The 19,211-nt window shown below is 47.8% G+C and overlaps 2 non-coding genes across 2 annotated transcripts; both read left to right on the top strand.

The window, feature by feature from the left end:
• Window positions 1-680: 680 nt before the first annotated feature.
• Window positions 681-753, top strand: TRNAT-GGU (transfer RNA threonine (anticodon GGU)). The gene has a single exon. It is a non-coding gene; the product is annotated as a tRNA-Thr (tRNA).
• A 6,077-nt stretch (window positions 754-6,830) lies between these two features.
• On the top strand, window positions 6,831-6,903 carry TRNAT-GGU (transfer RNA threonine (anticodon GGU)). Its single transcript has one exon. It is a non-coding gene; the product is annotated as a tRNA-Thr (tRNA).
• The last annotated feature ends 12,308 nt before the right edge of the window (window positions 6,904-19,211 follow it).

Genomic DNA, 19,211 nt, shown 5'->3' with positions numbered 1-19,211 from the left:
TCGAGCCCATCCGGGAGCGGTGTTGTGAGGTCTCAGATGTGACGTAAAAAGTCAAGGTTTTTACACAATACCTGACGAGCATTTAACTTTGGGCTTCCGTGGCTCAATGGTTAGCGCGTTCGGCTGTTAACCAATAGGTTGGTGGTTCAAGCCCATCCGGGAGCGGTATTGTGACGTCTCAGATGTGACGTTAAAAGTCAAGGTTTTTCCAAAATACCTGACGACCATTTAATTTTTGGGCTTCCGTGGCGCAATGGTTAGCGCGTTCAGCTGCTATTCAAAAGACTGGTGGTTTGAGCTCTCCCGGGAGCGGTGTTGTGACGTCTCAAATGTAACATAAAATGTCAGAGTTTTTCCACAATACCTGTCGAACATTGAATTTTTGGGCTTCCGTGGCGCAATGGTTAGCGCGTTCAGCTGTTAATCGAAAGGTTGGTGGTACGAGCCCACCCGGGAGAGGTGTTGTGGGGTCTCAGATGTAGTGTAAAAAGTCAAAACTTTTCCACAATACGTGAAAACCATTTAATTTCTGGGCTTCCGTGGCTCAATGATTAGCGCGTTCGGCTGTTAACCAATAGGTTGGTGGTTCGAGCCCACCCGGGAGCGGTGTTGTGGGATCTCACATGTAACGTAGAAAGCCAAAGTTTTTCCACAATACCTGACGACCATTTAATTTTTGGGCTTCCGTGGCGCAATGGTTAGCGCGTTCGGCTGGTAACCGAAAGGTTGGTGGTTCAAGCCCACCCGGGAGCGGTGTTGTGGGATCACGAGTGTAACGTAGAAAGCCAAAGTTTTTCCAGAATACCTGACGACCATTTAATTTTTGGGCTTCCGTGGCGCAATAGTTAGCGCGTTCAGCTGTTAATCGAAAGGTTGGTGGTTCGAGCCCACCCGAGAGAGGTGTTGTGGGGTCTCAGATGTAGCGTAAAAAGTCAAAACTTTTCCACAATACGTGACAACCATTTAATTTCTGAGCTTTCGTGGCTCAATGGTTAGCGCGTTCGGCTGTTAGCCAATAGGTTGGTGGTTCGAGCCCACCTGGGAGCGGTGTTGTGGGATCTCAAATGTAACGTAGAAAGCCAAAGTTTTTCCACAATACCTGACGACCATTTAATTTTTGGGCTTCCGGGGCGCAATGGTTAGCGCGTTCAGCTGTTATTCAAAAGACTGGTGGTTTGAGCCCTTTCGGGAGCGGTGTTGTGAGGTCTCAGATGTGACGTAAAAAGTCAAGGTTTTTCCACAATACCTGACGACCATTTAATTTTTGAGCTTCCGTGGCGCAATGGTTAGCGCGTTCTTCTGTTAATCGAAAGGTTGGTGGTTCGAGCCCACCCGGGAGAGGTGTTGTGGGGTCTCAGATGTAGCGTAAAAAGTCAAAACTTTTCCACAATACGTGACAACGATTTAATTTCTGAGCTTCCGTGGCTCAATGTTTAGCGCGTTCGGCTGTTAGCCAATAGGTTGGTGGTTCGAGCCCACCCGGGAGCGGTGTTGTGGGATCTCAAATGTAACGTAGAAAGCCAAAGTTTTTCCACAATACCTGACGACCATTTAATTTCTGAGCTTCCGTGGCTCAATGGTTAGCGCGTTCGGCTGTTAACCAATAGTTTGGTAGTTCGAGCCCATCCGGGAGCGGTGTTGTGAGGTCTCAGATGTGACGTAAAAAGTCAAGGTTTTTCCACAATACCTGACGACCATTTAATTTTTGAGCTTCCGTGGCGCAATGGTTAGCGCGTTCTTCTGTTAATCGAAAGGTTGGTGGTTCGAGCCCACCCGGGAGAGGTGTTGTGGGGTCTCAGATGTAGCGTAAAAAGTCAAAACTTTTCCACAATACGTGACAACGATTTAATTTCTGAGCTTCCGTGGCTCAATGTTTAGCGTGTTCGGCTGTTAACCAATAGGTTGGTGGTTCGGGCCCACCCGGGAGCGGTGTTGTGAGTTCTCAGATGTGACGTAAAATGTCAGAGTTTTTCCACAATACCTGACGAATATTTAATATTTGGGCTTCCTTGGCGCAATGGCTAGCGCTTTCGGCTTTTAACCGAAATTTTGGTTTTTCGAGCCCATCCGGGAGCGTTTTGTGAGGTCTCAGATGTAACGTAAAAAGTCAGAGTTTTTCCACAATACATGACGACCATTTAATATTTAGGCTTCCGTGGCGCAATGGTTAGCGCGTTCAGCTGCTATTCAAAAGACTGGTGGTTTGAGCCCTCCCGGGAGCGGTGTTGTGACGTCTCGAATGTAACGTAAAATGTCAGAGTTTTTCCACAATACCTGACGAACATTTAATTTTTGGGCTTCCGTGGCGCAATAATTAGCGCGTTCAGCTGTTAGTCGAAAGGTTGGTGGTTCGAGCCCACCCGGGAGAGGTTTTGTGGGGTCTCAGATGTAGCGTAAAATGTCAAAACTTTTCCACAATACGTAACAACCTTTTAATTTCTGAGCTTCCGTGGCTCAATGCTTAGCGCGTTCGGCTGTTAGCCAATAGGTTGGTGGTTCGAGCCCACCCGGGAGCGGTGTTGTGGGATCTCAAATGTAACGTAGAAAGCCAAAGTTTTTCCACAATACCTGACGACCATTTATTTTTTGGGCTTCCTTGGCGCAATGGTTAGCGCGTTCGGCTGTTAACCGAAAGGTTGGTGGTTCGAGCCCAACCGAGAGAGGTGTTGTAGGGTCTCAGATGTAACGTAATAAGTCATAACTTATCCACAATACGTGACAACCATTTAATTTCTGAGCTTCCGTGGCTCAATGGTTAGCGCGTTCGGCTGTTAACCAATAGGTTGGTGGTTCGAGCCCACCCTGGAGCGGTGGTGTGGGATCTCAAATGTAACGTAGAAAGCCAAAGTTTTGCCACAATACCTGACGACCATTAAATTTTTGGGCTTCCTTGGCGCAATGGTTAGCGCGTTCGGCTGTTAACCGAAAGGTTGGTGGTTCGAGCCCAACCGGATTAGGTGTTGTGACGTCTCAGGTGTGACGTAAAAAGCCAAGGTTTTTTCCACAACACCTGACGACCATTTAATTTTTGGGCTTCCGTGGCGCAATGGTTAGCGCGTTCGGCTTTTAACCAATAGGTTGGTGGTTCGAGCCCATCCGGGAGCGGTGTAGTGAGGTCTCAGATGTAACGTAAAATGTCAAGGTTTTTCCACAATACCGGACGACCATTTAAATTTTGGGCTTCCGTGGCGCAATCGTTAGCGCGTTCGGCTGTTAACAGAAAGGTTGGTGGTTCGAGCACACCCGGGAGCGGTGCTATGAGGTCTCAGATGTTACGTAAAAAGTCAAAGTTTTTCCACAATACCGGACGACCATTTAATTTTTGGGCTTCCGTGGCGCAATGGTTAGCGCGTTCAGCTGCTATTCAAAAGACTGGTGGTTTGAGCCCTCCCGGGAGCGGTGTTGTGACGTCTCAGATGTAACATAAAATGTCAGAGTTTTTCCACAATACCTGACGAACATTGAAATTTTGGGCTTCCGTGGCGCAATGGTTAGCGCGTTCAGCTGTTAATCGAAAGGTTGGTGGTTCGAGCCCACCCGGGAGAGGTGTTGTGGGGTCTCAGATGTAGCGTAAAAAGTCAAAACTTTTCCACAATACGTGACAACCATTTAATTTCTGAGCTTCCGTGGCTCAATGGTTAGCGCGTTCGGCTGTTAACTAATAGGTTAGTGGTTCGAGCCCACCCGGGAGCGTCGTTGTGGGATCTCAAATGTAACGTAGAAAGCCAAAGTTTTTCCACAATACCTGACGATCATTTAATTTTTGGGCTTCCGTGGCGCAATGGTTAGGGCGTTCGGCTGTTAACCAATAGGTTGGTGGTTCGAGCCCACCCGGGCGCGGTGTTGTGGGATCTCAAACGTAACGTGGAAAGCCAAAGTTTTTCCACAATACCTGACGACCATTTAATTTTTGGGCTTCCGTGGCTCAATGATTAGCACGTTCAGCTGTTAATCGAAAGGTTGAAGGTTCGAGCCCACCCGGGAGAGGTGTTGTGGGGTCTCAGATGTAGCGTAAAAAGTCAAAACTTTTCCACAATACGTGACAACCATTTAATTTCTGAGCTTCCGTGGCGCAATGGTTAGCGCGTTCAGCAGTTAACAAATAATTTAGTGGTTCGAGCCCACCCGGGAGCGGCGTTGTGGGATCTCAAACGTAACGTAGAAAGAAAAAGTTTTTCCACAATACCTGACGACCATTTAATGTTTGGGCTTCCGTGGCGCAATGGTTAACGCGTTCGGCTGTTAACCTATAGGTTGGTGGTTCGAGCCCACCCGGGAGCGGTGTTGTGGGATCTCAAATGTAACGTAGAAAGCCAAAGTTTTTCCACAATACGTGACGACCATTTAATTTCTGAGCTTCGTGGCTCAATGGTTAGCGCGTTCGGCTGTTAACCGAAAGGTTGGTGGTTCGAGCCCAACCGAGAGAGGTGTTGTAGGGTCTCAGATGTAACGTAATAAGTCATAACTTATCCACAATACGTGACAACCATTTAATTTCTGAGCTTCCGTGGCTCAATGGTTAGCGCGTTCGGCTGTTAACCAATAGGTTGGTGGTTCGAGCCCACCCTGGAGCGGTGGTGTGGGATCTCAAATGTAACGTAGAAAGCCAAAGTTTTGCCACAATACCTGACGACCATTAAATTTTTGGGCTTCCTTGGCGCAATGGTTAGCGCGTTCGGCTGTTAACCGAAAGGTTGGTGGTTCGAGCCCAACCGGAATAGGTGTTGTGACGTCTCAGGTGTGACGTAAAAAGCAAAGGTTTTTTCCACAACACCTGACGACCATTTAATTTTTGGGCTTCCGTGGCGCAATGGTTAGCGCGTTCGGCTTTTAACCAATAGGTTGGTGGTTCGAGCCCATCCGGGAGCGGTGTAGTGAGGTCTCAGATGTAACGTAAAATGTCAAGGTTTTTCCACAATACCGGACGACCATTTAAATTTTGGGCTTCCGTGGCGCAATCGTTAGCGCGTTCGGCTGTTAACAGAAAGGTTGGTGGTTCGAGCACACCCGGGAGCGGTGCTATGAGGTCTCAGATGTTACGTAAAAAGTCAAAGTTTTTCCACAATACCGGACGACCATTTAATTTTTGGGCTTCCGTGGCGCAATGGTTAGCGCGTTCAGCTGCTATTCAAAAGACTGGTGGTTTGAGCCCTCCCGGGAGCGGTGTTGTGACGTCTCAGATGTAACATAAAATGTCAGAGTTTTTCCACAATACCTGACGAACATTGAAATTTTGGGCTTCCGTGGCGCAATGGTTAGCGCGTTCAGCTGTTAACCTATAGGTTGGTGGTTCGAGCCCACCCGGGAGCGGTGTTGTGGGATCTCAAATGTAACGTAGAAAGCCAAAGTTTTTCCACAATACGTGACGACCATTTAATTTCTGAGCTTCGTGGCTCAATGGTTAGCGCGTTCGGCTGTTAATCAATAGGTTGGTGGTTAGAGCCCATCCGGGAGCGGTGTTGTGAGGTCTCAGATGTGACGTAAAAAGTCAAGGTTTTTCCACAATACCTGACGAACATTGAATTTTTGGGCTTCCCTGGCGCAATTATTAGCGCGTTCAACTGTTAATCGAAAGGCTGGTGGTACAGGCCCACCCGGAAGAGGTGTTGTGGGGTCTCAGATGTAGCGTAAAAAGTCAAAACTTATCCACAATACGTGACAACCATTTAATTTCTGAGCTTCCGTGGCTCAATGGTTAGCGCGTTCGGCTGTTAATCGAAAGGTTGGTGGTTCGAGCCCACCCGAGAGAGGTGTTGTGGGGTCTCAGATGTAGCGTAAAAAGTCAAAACTTTTCCACAATACGTGACAACCATTTAATTTCTGAGCTTTCGTGGCTCAATGGTTAGCGCGTTCGGCTGTTTGCCAATAGGTTGGTGGTTCGAGCCCACCCGGGAGCGGTGTTGTGGGATCTCAAATGTAACGTAGAAAGCGAAAGTTTTTCCACAATACCTGACGACCATTTAATTTTTGGGCTTCCGGGGCGCAATGGTTAGCGCGTTCAGCTGTTATTCAAAAGACTGGTGGTTTGAGCCCTTTCGGGAGCGGTGTTGTGAGGTCTCAGATGTAGCGTAAAAAGTCAAAACTTTTCCACAATACGTGACAACCATTTAATATCTGAGCCTTCGTGGCTCAATGGTTAGCGCGTTCGGCTGTTAGCCAATAGGTTGGTGGTTCGAGCCCACCCGGGAGCAGTGTTGTGGGATCTCAAATGTAACGTAGAAAGCCAAAGTTTTTCCACAATACCTGACGACCATTTAATTTCTGAGCTTCCGTGGCTCAATGGTTAGCGCGTTCAGCTGTTAATCGAAAGGTTGGTGGTTGTGGGGTCTCAAATGTAACGTAGAAAGCCAAAGTTTTTCCACAATACCTGACAACCATTTAATTTTTGAGCTTCCGTGGCTCAATGGTTAGCGCGTTCGGCTGTTAGCCAATAGGTTGGTGCTTCAAGCATACCCGGGAGCGGTGTTGTGGGATCTCGAATGTAATGTAGAAAGCCAAAGTTTTTCCACAATACCTGACGACCATTTAATTTTTGGGCTTCCGTGGCGCAATGGTTAGCGCGTTCGGCTGTTAACCGAAAGGTTGGTGGTTCAAGCCCATCCGGGAGCGGTGTTGTGACGTCTCAGATGTTACGTAAAAAGTCAAGGTTTTTCCACAATACCTGACGAACATTTAATTTTTGGGCTTCCGTGGCTCAATAGTTAGCGCGTTCGGCTGTTAACCAATAGGTTGGTGGTTCGAGGCCACCCGGGAGCGGTGTTGTGGGATCTCACATGTAACGTAGAAAGCCAAAGTTTTTCCACAATACCTGACGACCATTTAATTTTTGGGCTTCCTTGGCGCAATGGTTAGCGCGTTCGGCTGGTAACCGAAAGGTTGGTGGTTCAAGCCCACCCGGGAGCGGTGTTGTGGGATCACGAATGTAACGTAGAAAGCCAAAGTTTTTCCAGAATACCTGACGACCATTTAATTTTTGGGCTTCCGTGGCGCAATAATTAGCGCGTTCAGCTGTTAATCGAAAGGTTGGTGGTTCGAGCCCACCCGAGAGAGAGGTGTTGTGGGGTCTCAGATGTAGCGTAAAAAGTCAAAACTTTTCCACAATACGTGACAACCATTTAATTTCTGAGCTTTCGTGGCTCAATGGTTAGAGCGTTCGGCTGTTAGCCAATAGGTTGGTGGTTCGAGCCCACCCGGGAGCGGTGTTGTGGGATCTCAAATGTAACGTAGAAAGCCAAAGTTTTTCCACAATACCTGACGATCATTTAATTTTTGGGCTTCCGTGGCGCAATGGTTAGCGCGTTCAGCTGTTATTCAAAAGACTGGTGGTTTGAGCCCTTTCGGGAGCGGTGTTGTGAGGTCTCAGATGTGACGTAAAAAGTCAAGGTTTTTCCACAATACCTGACGACCATTTAATTTTTGAGCTTCCGTGGCGCAATGTTTAGCGCGTTCTTCTGTTAATCGAAAGGTTGGTGGTTCGAGCCCACCCGGGAGAGGTGTTGTGGGGTCTCAGATGTGACGTAAAAAGTCAAGGTTTTTCCACAATACCTGACGACCATTTAATTTTTGAGCTTCCGTGGCGCAATGGTTAGCGCGTTCTTCTGTTAATCGAAAGGTTGGTGGTTCGAGCCCACCCGGGAGAGGTGTTGTGGGGTCTCAGATGTAGCGTAAAAAGTCAAAACTTTTCCACAATACGTGACAACGATTTAATTTCTGAGCTTCCGTGGCTCAATGTTTAGCGTGTTCGGCTGTTAACCAATAGGTTGGTGGTTCGGGCCCACCCGGGAGCGGTGTTGTGAGTTCTCAGATGTGACGTAAAATGTCAGAGTTTTTCCACAATACCTGACGAATATTTAATATTTGGGCTTCCTTGGCGCAATGGTTAGCGCGTTTGGCTGTTAACAGAAAGTTTGGTGGTTCGAGCACACCCGGGAGCGGTGTAGTGAGGTCTCAGATGTAACGTAAAATGTCAAGGTTTTTCCACAATACCGGACGACCATTTAAATTTTGGGCTTCCGTGGCGCAATCGTTAGCGCGTTCGGCTGTTAACAGAAAGGTTGGTGGTTCGAGCACACCCGGGAGCGGTGCTATGAGGTCTCAGATGTTACGTAAAAAGTCAAAGTTTTTCCACAATACATGACGACCATTTAATATTTAGGCTTCCGTGGCGCAATGGTTAGCGCGTTCAGCTGCTATTCAAAAGACTGGTGGTTTGAGCCCTCCCGGGAGCGGTGTTGTGACGTCTCGAATGTAACGTAAAATGTCAGAGTTTTTCCACAATACCTGACGAACATTTAATTTTTGGGCTTCCGTGGCGCAATAATTAGCGCGTTCAGCTGTTAATCGAAAGGTTGGTGGTTCGAGCCCACCCGGGAGAGGTTTTGTGGGGTCTCAGATGTAGCGTAAAATGTCAAAACTTTTCCACAATACGTAACAACCTTTTAATTTCTGAGCTTCCGTGGCTCAATGCTTAGCGCGTTCGGCTGTTAGCCAATAGGTTGGTGGTTCGAGCCCACCCGGGAGCGGTGTTGTGGTATCTCAAATGTAACGTAGAAAGCCAAAGTTTTTCCACAATACCTGACGACCATTTATTTTTTGGGCTTCCTTGGCGCAATGGTTAGAGCGTTCGGCTGTTAACCGAAAGGTTGGTGGTTCGAGCCCAACCGAGAGAGGTGTTGTAGGGTCTCAGATGTAACGTAATAAGTCATAACTTATCCACAATACGTGACAACCATTTAATTTCTGAACTTCCGTGGCTCAATGGTTAGCGCGTTCGGCTGTTAACCAATAGGTTGGTGGTTCGAGCCCACCCAGGAGCGGTGGTGTGGGATCTCAAATGTAACGTAGAAAGCCAAAGTTTTGCCACAATACCTGACGACCATTAAATTTTTGGGCTTCCTTGGCGCAATGGTTAGCGCGTTCGGCTGTTAACCGAAAGGTTGGTGGTTCGAGCCCAACCGGAATAGGTGTTGTGACGTCTCAGGTGTGACGTAAAAAGCCAAGGTTTTTTCCACAACACCTGACGACCATTTAATTTTTGGGCTTCCGTGGCGCAATGGTTAGCGCGTTCGGCTTTTAACCAATAGGTTGGTGGTTCGAGCCCATCCGGGAGCGGTGTAGTGAGGTCTCAGATGTAACGTAAAATGTCAGAGTTTTTCCACATACCTGACGAACATTTAATATTTGGGCTTCCGTGCCGCAATGACTAGCGCGTTCAGCTGTTAATCGAAAGGTTGAAGGTTCGAGCCCACCCGGGAGAGGTGTTGTGGGGTCTCAGATGTAGCGTAAAAAGTCAAAACTTTTCCACAATACGTGACAACCATTTAATTTCTGAGCTTCCGTGGCTCAATGGTTAGCGCGTTCGGCTGTTAACCAATAGGTTGGTGGTTCGAGCCCATCCGGGAGCGGTGTTGTGAGGTCTCAGATGTGAAGTAAAAAGTCAAAGTTTTACCTCAATACCTGACGACCATTTAATATTTGGCCTCCGTTGCGCAATGGTTAGCGCGTTCGGCTGTTAACCGAAAGGTTGGTGGTTCGAGCCCACCCGGGAGCGGTGTTGTGGGATCTCTAATGTAACGTAAAAAGCCAAAGTTTTTCCACAATACCTGACGACCATTTTTTTTTGGGCGTCCGTGGCGCAATGGTTAGCGCGTTCGGCTGTTAACCGAAAGGTTGGTGGTTCGAGCCCATCCGGGAGCGGTGTTGTGACGTCTCAGATGTTACGTAAAAAGTCAAGGTTTTTCCACAATACCGGACGACCATTTAAATTTTGGGCTTCCGTGGCGCAATCGTTAGCGCGTTCGGCTGTTAACAGAAAGGTTGGTGGTTCGAGCACACCCGGGAGCGGTGCTATGAGGTCTCAGATGTTACGTAAAAAGTCAAAGTTTTTCCACAATACCGGACGGTCATTTAATTTTTGGGCTTCCGTGGCGCAATGGTTAGCGCGTTCAGCTGCTATTCAAAAGACTGGTGGTTTGAGCCCTCCCGGGAGCGGTGTTGTGACGTCTCAGATGTAACATAAAATGTCAGAGTTTTTCCACAATACCTGACGAACATAGAAATTTTGGGCTTCCGTGGCGCAATGGTTAGCGCGTTCAGCTGTTAATCGAAAGGTTGGTGGTTCGAGCCCACCCGGGAGAGGTGTTGTGGGGTCTCAGATGTAGCCTAAAAAGTCAAAACTTTTCCACAATACGTGACAACCATTTAATTTCTGAGCTTCCGTGGCTCAATGGTTAGCGCGTTCGGCTGTTAACTAATAGGTTAGTGGTTCGAGCCCACCCGGGAGCGGCGTTGTGGGATCTCAAATGTAACGTAGAAAGCCAAAGTTTTTCCACAATACCTGACGATCATTTAATTTTTGGGCTTCCGTGGCGCAATGCTTAGGGCGTTCGGCTGTTAACCAATAGGTTGGTGGTTCGAGCCCACCCGGGTGCGGTGTTGTGGGATCTCAAACGTAACGTGGAAAGCCAAAGTTTTTCCACAATACCTGACGACCATTTAATTTTTGGGCTTCCGTGGCGCAATGATTAGCACGTTCAGCTGTTAATCGAAAGGTTGAAGGTTCGAGCCCACCCGGGAGAGGTGTTGTGGGGTCTCAGATGTAGCGTAAAAAGTCAAAACTTTTCCACAATACGTGACAACCATTTAATTTCTGAGCTTCCGTGGCGCAATGGTTAGCGCGTTCAGCAGTTAACAAATAATTTAGTGGTTCGAGCCCACCCGGGAGCGGCGTTGTGGGATCTCAAACGTAACGTAGAAAGCCAAAGTTTTTCCACAATACCTGACGACCATTTAATGTTTGGGCTTCCCTGGCGCAATTATTAGCGCGTTCAACTGTTAATCGAAAGGCTGGTGGTTCAGGCCCACCCGGAAGAGGTGTTGTGGGGTCTCAGATGTAGCGTAAAAAGTCAAAACTTATCCACAATACGTGACAACCATTTAATTTCTGAGCTTCCGTGGCTCAATGGTTAGCGCGTTCGGCTGTTAACCAATAGGTTGGTGGTTCGAGCCCATCCGGGAGCGGTGTTGTGAGGTCTCAGATGTGACGTAAAAAGTCAAGGTTTTTCCACAATACCTGACGAACATTGAATTTTTGGGCTTCCGTGGCGCAATGGTTAGCGCGTTCAGCTGTTAATCGAAAGGTTGGTGGTTCGAGCCCAACCGGGAGAGGTGTTGTGGGGTCTCAGATGTAGCGTAAAAAGTCAAAACTTTTCCACAATACGTGACAACCATTTAATTTCTGAGCTTCCGTGGCTGAATGGTTAGCGCGTTCGGCTGTTAACCAATAGGTTGGTGGTTAGAGCCCATCCGGGAGCGGTGTTGTGAGGTCTCAGATGTAACGTAAAATGTCAGAGTTTTTCCACAATACCTGACGAACATTTAATTTTTGGGCTTCCGTGGCGCAATTATTAGCGCGTTCAACTGTTAATCGAAAGGCTTGTGGTTCAGGCCCACCCGGAAGAGGTGTTGTGGGGTCTCAGATGTAGCGTAAAAAGTAAAAACTTATCCACAATACGTGACAAAAATTTAATTTCTGAGCTTCTGTGGCTCAATGGTTAGCGCGTTCGGCTGTTAACCAATTGGTTGGTGGTTCGAGCCCACCCGGGAGCGGTGGTGTGGGATCTCAAATGTAACGTAGAAAGCCAAAGTTTTGCCACAATACCTGACGACCATTAAATTTTTGGGCTTCCTTGGCGCAATGGTTAGCGCGTTCGGCTGTTAACCGAAAGGTTGGTGGTTCGAGACAACCGGAAGAGGTGTTGTAGGGTCACACATGTAACGTAAAAAGTCATAACTTATCCACAATACCTGACAACCATTTAATTTCTGAGCTTCCGTGGCTCAAAGGTTAGCGCGTTCGGCTGTTTACCAATAGGTGTGTGGTTCGAGCCCATCCGGGAGCGGTTTTGTGACGTCTCAGATGTGACGTAAAAAGTCAAGGTTTTTTTCCACAACACCTGACGATCATTTAATTTTTGGTCTTCCGTGGCGCAATGGTTAGCGCGTTCGGCTGTTAACCAATAGGTTGGTGGTTCGAGCCCATCCGGGAGCGGTGTTGTGAGGTCTCAGATGTAACGTAAAATGTCAGAGTTTTTCCACAATACCTGACGAACATTTAATTTTTGGGCTTCCGTGGCGCAATGATTAGCGCGTTCAGCTGTTAACCGAAAGGTTGGTGGTTCGAGCCCATCCGGGAGCGGTGTTGTGACGTCTCAAATGTAACGTAAAATGTTAAAACTTTTCCACAATATGTGACAACCACTTAAATTCTGAGCTTCCGTGGCTCAATGGTTAGCGAATTCGGCTGTTAACCAATAGGTTGGTGGTTCGAGCCCACCCGGGAGCGGTATTTTGGGATCTCAAATGTAACGTTGAAAGCCAAAATTTTTCCACAATACCTGACGACCATTTATTTTTTGGGCTTCCGTGGCGCAATGGTCAGCGCGTTCAGCTGTTAATCGAAAGGCTGGCGGTTCAAGCCCACCCGGAAGAGGTGTTGTGGGGTCTCAGATGTAGTGTAAAAAGTCAAAACCTACCCACAATACGTGACAACCATTTAATTTCTGAGCTTCCGTGGCTCAATGGTTAGCGCGTTCGGCTGTTAACCAATAGGTTGGTGGTTTGAGCCCACCCGGGACCAGTGGTGTGGGATCTCAAATGTAACGTAGAAAGCCAAAGTTTTGCCAATATACCTGACGACCATTAAATTTTTGGGCTTCCTTGGCTCAAAGGTTAGCGCGTTCGGCTGTTAACGAATAGGTGTGTGGTTCGAGCCCATCCGGGAGCGGCGTTGTGGGATCTCAGATGTAGCGTAAAAAGTCAAAACTTTTCCACAATACGTGACAACCATTTAATTTCTGAGCTTCCGTGGCTCAATGGTTAGCGCGTTCGGCTGTTAACTAATAGGTTAGTGGTTCGAGCCCACCCGGGAGCGGCGTTGTGGGATCTCAAATGTAACGTAGAAAGCCAAAGTTTTTCCACAATACCTGACGATCATTTAATTTTTGGGCTTCCGTGGCGCAATGCTTAGGGCGTTCGGCTGTTAACCAATAGGTTGGTGGTTCGAGCCCACCCGGGTGCGGTGTTGTGGGATCTCAAACGTAACGTGGAAAGCCAAAGTTTTTCCACAATACCTGACGACCATTTAATTTTTGGGCTTCCGTGGCGCAATGATTAGCACGGTCAGCTGTTAATCGAAAGGTTGAAGGTTCGAGCCCACCCGGGAGAGGTGTTGTGGGGTCTCAGATGTAGCGTAAAAAGTCAAAACTTTTCCACAATACGTGACAACCATTTAATTTCTGAGCTTCCGTGGCGCAATGGTTAGCGCGTTCAGGAGTTAACAAATAATTTAGTGGTTCGAGCCCACCCGGGAGCGGCGTTGTGGGATCTCAAACGTAACGTAGAAAGCCAAAGTTTTTCCACAATACCTGACGACCATTTAATGTTTGGGCTTCCGTGGCGCAATGGTTAACGCGTTCGGCTGTTAACCAATAGGTTGGTGGTTCGAGCCCACCCGGGAGCGGTGTTGTGGGATCTCAAATGTAACGTAGAAAGCCAAAGTTTTTCCACAATACGTGACGACCATTTAATTTCTGAGCTTCGTGGCTCAATGGTTAGCGCGTTCGGCTGTTAACCAATAGGTTGGTGGTTAGAGCCCATCCGGGAGCGGTGTTGTGAGGTCTCAGATGTGACGTAAAAAGTCAAGGTTTTTCCACAATACCTGACGAACATTGAATTTTTGGGCTTCCGTGGCGCAATGGTTAGCGCGTTCAGCTGTTAATCGAAAGGTTGGTGGTTCGAGCCCAACCAGGAGAGGTGTTGTGGGGTCTCAGATGTAGCGTAAAAAGTCAAAACTTTTCCACAATACGTGACAACCATTTAATTTCTGAGCTTCCGTGGCTGAATGGTTAGCGCGTTCGGCTGTTAACCAATAGGTTGGTGGTTAGAGCCCATCCGGGAGCGGTGTTGTGAGGTCTCAGATGTAACGTAAAATGTCAGAGTTTTTCCACAATACCTGACGAACATTTAATTTTTGGGCTTCCCTGGCGCAATTATTAGCGCGTTCAACTGTTAATCGAAAGGCTGGTGGTTCAGCCCCACCCGGAAGAGGTGTTGTGGGGTCTCAGATGTAGCGTAAAAAGTCAAAACTTTTCCACAATACGTGACAACCATTTAATTTCTGAGCTTCCGTGGCGCAATGGTTAGCGCGTTCAGGAGTTAACAAATAATTTAGTGGTTCGAGCCCACCCGGGAGCGGCGTTGTGGGATCTCAAACGTAACGTAGAAAGCCAAAGTTTTTCCACAATACCTGACGACCATTTAATGTTTGGGCTTCCGTGGCGCAATGGTTAACGCGTTCGGCTGTTAACCAATAGGTTGGTGGTTCGAGCCCACCCGGGAGCGGTGTTGTGGGATCTCAAATGTAACGTAGAAAGCCAAAGTTTTTCCACAATACGTGACGACCATTTAATTTCTGAGCTTCGTGGCTCAATGGTTAGCGCGTTCGGCTGTTAACCAATAGGTTGGTGGTTAGAGCCCATCCGGGAGCGGTGTTGTGAGGTCTCAGATGTGACGTAAAAAGTCAAGGTTTTTCCACAATACCTGACGAACATTGAATTTTTGGGCTTCCGTGGCGCAATGGTTAGCGCGTTCAGCTGTTAATCGAAAGGTTGGTGGTTCGAGCCCAACCAGGAGAGGTGTTGTGGGGTCTCAGATGTAGCGTAAAAAGTCAAAACTTTTCCACAATACGTGACAACCATTTAATTTCTGAGCTTCCGTGGCTGAATGGTTAGCGCGTTCGGCTGTTAACCAATAGGTTGGTGGTTAGAGCCCATCCGGGAGCGGTGTTGTGAGGTCTCAGATGTAACGTAAAATGTCAGAGTTTTTCCACAATACCTGACGAACATTTAATTTTTGGGCTTCCCTGGCGCAATTATTAGCGCGTTCAACTGTTAATCGAAAGGCTGGTGGTTCAGCCCCACCCGGAAGAGGTGTTGTGGGGTCTCAGATGTAGCGTAAAAAGTCAAAACTTATCCACAATACGTGACAACCATTTAATTTCTGAGCTTCCGTGGCTCAATGGTTAGCGCGTTCGGCTGTTAACCAATAGGTTGGTGGTTCGAGCCCATCCGGGAGCGGTGTTGTGAGGTCTCAGATGTGACGTAAAAAGTCAAGGTTTTTCCACAATACCTGACGAACATTGAATTTTTGGGCTTCCGTGGCGCAATGGTTAGCGCGTTCAGCTGTTAATCGAAAGGTTGGTGGTTCGAGCCCAACCGGGAGAGGTGTTGTGGGGTCTCAGATGTAGCGTAAAAAGTCAAAACTTTTCCACAATACGTGACAACCATTTAATTTCTGAGCTTCCGTGGCTGAATGGTTAGCGCGTTCGGCTGTTAACCAATAGGTTGGTGGTTAGAGCCCATCCGGGAGCGGTGTTGTGAGGTCTCAGATGTAACGTAAAATGTCAGAGTTTTTCCACAATACCTGACGAACATTTAATTTTTGGGCTTCCGTGGCGCAATTATTAGCGCGTTCAACTGTTAATCGAAAGGCTTGTGGTTCAGGCCCACCCGGAAGAGGTGTTGTGGGGTCTCAGATGTAGCGTAAAAAGTCAAAACTTATCCACAATACGTGACAACCATTTAATTTCTGAGCTTCTGTGGCTCAATGGTTAGCGCGTTCGGCTGTTAACCAATTGGTTGGTGGTTCGAGCCCACCCGGGAGCGGTGGTGTGGGATCTCAAATGTAACGTAGAAAGCCAAAGTTTTGCCACAATACCTGACGACCATTAAATTTTTGGGCTTTCTTGGCGCAATGGTTAGCGCGTTCGGCTGTTAACCGAAAGGTTGGTGGTTCGAGCCCAACCGGAAGAGGTGTTGTAGGGTCACACATGTAACGTAAAAAGTCATAACTTATCCACAATACCTGACAACCATTTAATTTCTGAGCTTCCTTGGCTCAAAGGTTAGCGCGTTCGGCTGTTTACCAATAGGTGTGTGGTTCGAGCCCATCCGGGAGCGGTTTTGAGACGTCTCAGATGTGACGTAAAAAGTCAAGGTTTTTTCCACAACACCTGACGACCATTTAATTTTTGGTCTTCCGTGGCGCAATGGTTAGCGCGTTCGGCTGTTAACCAATAGGTTGGTGGTTCGAGCCCATCCGGGAGCGGTGTTGTGAGGTCTCAGATGTAACGTAAAATGTCAGAGTTTTTCCACAATACCTGACGAACATTTAATTTTTGGGCTTCCGTGGCGCAATGATTAGCGCGTTCAGCTGTTAACCGAAAGGTTGGTGGTTCGAGCCCATCCGGGAGCGGTGTTGTGACGTCTCAAATGTAACGTAAAATGTTAAAACTTTTCCACAATATGTGACAACCGCTTAAATTCTGAGCTTCCGTGGCTCAATGGTTAGCGAATTCGGCTGTTAACCAATAGGTTGGTGGTTCGAGCCCACCCGGGAGCGGTATTTTGGGATCTCAAATGTAACGTTGAAAGCCAAAATTTTTCCACAATACCTGACGACCATTTATTTTTTGGGCTTCCGTGGCGCAATGGTCAGCGCGTTCAGCTGTTAATCGAAAGGCTGGCGGTTCAAGCCCACCCGGAAGAGGTGTTGTGGGGTCTCAGATGTAGTGTAAAAAGTCAAAACCTACCCACAATACGTGACAACCATTTAATTTCTGAGCTTCCGTGGCTCAATGGTTAGCGCGTTCGGCTGTTAACCAATAGGAAGGTGGTTTGAGCCCACCCGGGACCGGTGGTGTGGGATCTCAAATGTAACGTAGAAAGCCAAAGTTTTGCCACAATACCTGACGACCATTAAATTTTTGGGCTTCCTTGGCTCAAAGGTTAGCGCGTTCGGCTGTTAACGAATAGGTGTGTGGTTCGAGCCCATCCGGGAGCGGTGTTGTGACGTCTCAGATGTGACGTAAAAAGTCAAGGTTTTTTCCACAGCACCTGACGACCATTTAATTTTTGGGCTTCCGTGGCGCAATGATTAGCGCGTTCAGCTGTTAATCGAAAGGTTGAAGGTTCGAGCCCACCCGAGAGAGGTGTTGTGGGGTCTCAGATGTAGCGTAAAAAGTCAAAACTTTTCCGCAATACGTGACAACCATTTAAATTCTGAGCTTCCGTGGCTCAATGGTTAGCGCGTTCGCCTGTTAACCAATAGGTTGGTGGTTCGAGCCCATCCGGGAGCGGTGTTGTGACGTCTTAGATGTGACGTAAAAAGTCAAGGTTTTTCCACAATACCGGACGACCATTTAATTTTTGGGCTTCCGTGGCGCAATCGTTAGCGCGTTCGGCTGTTAACAGAAAGGTTGGTGGTTCGAGCACACCCGGGAGCGGTGCTATGAGGTCTCAGATGTTACGTAAAAAGTCAAAGTTTTTCCACAATACCGGACGACCATTTAATTTTTGGGCTTCCGTTGCGCAATGGTTAGCGCGTTCAGCTGCTGTTCAAAAGACTGGTGGTTTGAGCCCTCCCGGGAGCGGTGTTGTGACGTCTCAGATGTAACAAAAAATGTCAGAGTTTTTCCACAATACCTGACGAACATTGAATTTTTGGGCTTCCGTGGCGCAATGGTTAGCGCGTTCAGCTGTTAATCGAAAGGTTGGTGGTTCGAGCCCACCCGGGAGAGGTGTTGTGGGGTCTCAGATGTAGCGTAAAAAGTCAAAACGTTTCCACAATACGTGACAACCATTTAATTTCTGAGCCTACGTGGCTCAATGGTTAGCGCGTTCGGCTGTTAACCAATAGGTTAGTGGTTCGAGCCCACCCGGGAGCGGCGTTGTGGGATCTCAAATGTAACGTAGAAAGCCAAAGTTTTTCCACAATACCTGACGATTTAATTTTTGGGCTTCCGTGGCGCAATGGTTAGGGCGTTCGGCTGTTAACCAATAGGTTGGTGGTTCGAGCCCTCCCGGGCGCGGTGTTGTGGGATCTCAAACGTAACGTAGAAAGCCAAAGTTTTTCCACAATACCTGACGACCATTTAATTTTTGGGCTTCCGTGGCGCAATGATTAGCGCGTTCAGCTGTTAATCGAAAGGTTGAAGGTTCGAGCCCACCCGGGAGAGGTGTTGTGGGGTCTCAGATGTAGCGTAAAAATTCAAAACTTTTCCACAATACGTGACAACCATTTAATTTCTGAGCTTCCGTGGCTCAATGGTTAGCGCTTTCGGCTGATAACCAATAGGTTGGTGGTTCGAGCCCATCCGATAGCGGTGTTGTGAAGTCTCAGATGTGACGTAAAAAGTCAAGGTTTTTACACAATACCTGACGAGCATTTAATTTTTGGGCTTCCGTGGCGCAATGGTTAGCGCGTTCAGCAGTTAACAAATAGGTTAGTGGTTCGAGCCCACCCGGGAGCGGCGTTGTGGGATCTCAAACGTAACGTAGAAAGCCAAAGTTTTTCCACAATACCTGACGACCATTTAATTTTTGGGCTTCCGTGGCGCAATGGTTAGCGCGTTCGGCTGTTAACCAATAGGTTGGTGGTTCGAGCCCATCCGGGAGCGGTGTTGTGAGGTCTCAGAAGTGACGTAAAAAGTCAAGGTTTTTCCACAATACCTGACGAACATTTAATTCTTGGGCTTCCTTGGCGCAACGGTTAGCGCGTTCGGCTGTTAACCGAAAGGTTGGTGGTTCGAGCCCAACCGGGAGAGGTGTTGTAGGGTCTCAGATGTAACGTAATAAGTCATAACTTATCCACAATACCTGACAACCATTTAATTTCTGAGCTTCCGTGGCTCAATGGTTAGCGCTTTCGGCTGTTAACCAATAGGTTGGTGGTTCGAGCCCACCCGGGAGCGGTGTTGTGAGGTCTCAGATGTGACGTAAAAATTTAAGGTTTTTACACAATACCTGACGAGCATTTAATTTTTTAACTTCCGTGGTGCAATGGTTAGCGCGTTCAGCTTTTAACCAATAGGGTGGTGGTTCGAGCCCACCCGGGAGCGGTGTTGTGGGATCTCAAATGTAACGTAGAAAGACAAAGTTTTTCCACAATACCTGACGACCATTTATTTTTTGGGCTTCCTTGGCGCAATGGTTAGCGCGTTCGGCTGTTAACCGAAAGGTTGGTGGTTCGAGCCCAACCGAGAGAGGTGTTGTAGGGTCTCAGATGTAACGTAATAAGTCATAACTTATCCACAATACCTGACAACCATTTAATTTCTGAGCTTCCGTGGCTCAATGGTTAGCGCGTTCGGCTGT

This window comes from Phalangium opilio, unplaced genomic scaffold (assembly GCF_054372755.1).
Source record: "Phalangium opilio isolate 3A_F unplaced genomic scaffold, DU_Popi_V2 ptg000087l_1, whole genome shotgun sequence".
NCBI lineage: Eukaryota > Metazoa > Arthropoda > Arachnida > Opiliones > Phalangiidae > Phalangium > Phalangium opilio.
The sequence above is the reverse complement of the archived record's forward strand: the minus strand, read 5'-3'. Positions and strand labels throughout refer to the sequence as shown.